This window comes from Phascolarctos cinereus, unplaced genomic scaffold (genome assembly GCF_003287225.1).
Source record: "Phascolarctos cinereus isolate Bilbo 61053 unplaced genomic scaffold, phaCin_HiC Scaffold_3;HRSCAF=262, whole genome shotgun sequence".
Classification (NCBI taxonomy): Eukaryota; Metazoa; Chordata; class Mammalia; order Diprotodontia; family Phascolarctidae; genus Phascolarctos; species Phascolarctos cinereus.
In genome coordinates this window covers 35,776,748-35,779,328 of record NW_027555736.1, presented here as the reverse complement: position 1 = coordinate 35,779,328, position 2,581 = coordinate 35,776,748, and positions in this window count along the sequence as shown.

Below are 2,581 nucleotides of genomic sequence, written 5' to 3'. Positions count from 1 at the left end.
AAACTGAAGCAAACAGGGATAAGTGACCTGCCCAGGGTCACACAGCTAGTGTTACGTGTCTGAGGCCACATTTGAACTCAGGTCCTTCTGAATCCAGGGCCGGCGCTCTATCCACCGTGCCACCTAGCTCTCCCCTTGAAGTCAGATTGGAACTTAGTGTTTCTGATTCCAGATCCAGTGCTCTATCCACTCATACCCAGCTGTCTCCAAAATGCTTGTTGACCAAGCAACCAATGCCCACTTCTCAGTCTTCATGCTCCTTGGCTTTCTCTGCAGGCAGTCGACATTGTTGCTAAGCTTTTCTCCCTAAGGACTCTCTCCTCTCTGGTTCTGTGACACGGCTCTGCCTTGGCTCTTCTACCTAACTGCTCCTTTTCAGTCTCCTTTGCTGGACTGTCATCTATCTTCATGTACTACCCGTAAGGCTCTTGCAAGGCTCTGTTGTGGGCCCTCTTCTCTTTTTGCTGTATATTATCTCACTCAGTGGTTTCATCATCTCCCATGGGTTTAATTATCATCTCTATGGAAAGGATTCCCAGGTCTATATATGCAGCCCTAGAGTCTTTCCTGAGCTCCAGGTCCCAAGGCATCAACTGCCTATTGAACCTCTTAAACTGGATTTTTATAGGTATTTCAAATTCAACCTTTCTAAGGAAATTTATCTTTCCCCACAAACCTACCCCTCTTCTGACCTTCCCTATGACTGCTGAAGGCACCATCATCCTCCCAGTCAACCAGATTGGCAAGCTCCTTTCCATCCCTGGTTCCTCATTTGCCCTGTTCATCCACAAGGTCTTCATAATCTGGCTCCAGCTTACCTCCCCAGCCTCACTAGGTACTACTCTCTCTCCCACAAACCACCCAGCCGAACTGGCCTTCTCTGTTCCTAACACCTTCTCATCCCCATGCCTTTGCCTTGACCAGCCCATGAACCTGAGAAAACTTGATCATCACCTCCACTTCATGGAATCCTTGTCTTTCTTCAAGGCTCAGCTCAAGCATCACTTCCTACCTCAAGCCTTTCCTGATCCCTACGCACCCCTCCTCTGCCCCACCCCAACTGCTAGAGTCTTTCCTCCTAAACTACCTGGAATTAAACTACTTTGCATTGATTTATGTTTATTCTGGATGTTTCTTCTATAGATACAAATATAGTCTTTATCACATATACATACAAATATATATTTCACACATATGCATATATATATATATGTTGTCTCCCTGATAGAATGCAATCTCTTTGAACACAGGGTGTGTTTCTTATCTCTGATTGTCTGCCCTGCTCCTAGTACAGGAGCAAGAGCATAGGAGTCCCTTAATGTTCATAATTTTTGATTGACTAATTTATTTGTTCCTATATGTGTTGTCTCCCCCATTAGAATGTAAACTTTTGAGAGCAGGGAGAGATTTTTTTTTTTGCTTTTTCCATCTGTCCTTAGCACTGAGCATTGTGCTCTGCACATAGTATATGCTTAATCTAGGTTTGCTTGATTGACTAATTAATGGAGCATACAGGTTCTCTATAATTGTCCCTTGTTTCTAACTCCTTCTCACCCTGATAGAAGGCTGACTCCAGGCCTTGATCCTGCCCTGTCCCCATCTTCTATTTGGGACTTTGGGGAGATAGATAGCTAGACAGACAGAGAGATAGGTAGATAGATAGATGGACAGATAGATGAATGGATGGCTGGAAACATGGATAGATAGATAAATAAATGGATGGATGGACAGATGGATGGACAGACAGACAGATGGGTGGATGCATAGATAGACAGGTAGGTAGAACATTCATTTAACATTTAACTCTGTGCCAGGAACTGTAATAAGTGCTAGAGATATAAATAAAAGCAAGGATATAAATCAAAGCTCCCTCAAGGAGCTTATGTTCTATTCAGAAAAACAGCATGTACATAACCAGGGTGTCCCAAAAGTCTTAGTGTGGTTGTAAGCCATTAAAGCTTAAAGCTGCACTTTGGGACACCCTGTATAAGTCTATATTGAGTGAAGGAGGTACATTGGGTGACCCTTGAGAAATAATAACAGTGACCATTTATACACGGTGCTTTGAGGTATGTCAAGGGCTATACACATATTATCTCATTTAAGCCTTACAGTAATCCTGTGATGTGGGTACTGCAGCCATTATTATCATGTCCATTTTACAGATGCGGAGACTGAGGCTCACACAGGCAAAGTTACTTTTCCCAAAATGTCCAAGGAAGTTTAGCACTCTTACCACTGCACCATGCTGTGTGAAGTCAAACAATGGAGGCACCCTGCTCTTTACCTTCTGCCCCTCCAGACTTCTTCCCTTGATTTAAAGTTCTGAACGGGACTCTCTGGCTCTCTTGAGTTATTATTCTTAACTCCCAATGTGTTCCTGTGTTCAGAGAATCTCAGCCGTCTCTGTCACTCCTAATTCCACAGGGGTGGCTCCATGCTGGAAGTCTCCCTAGTGTCCAGCGGGGCCCTGCACAACCGCACCTGGACTGCTTTGTCTGACACCCCAGGGGTCAAATCCCTGCCTCTTTGGGCAGAGGAAGAAGGCATGTAGGGATAGAATAAGCCATGCTGGGGATCA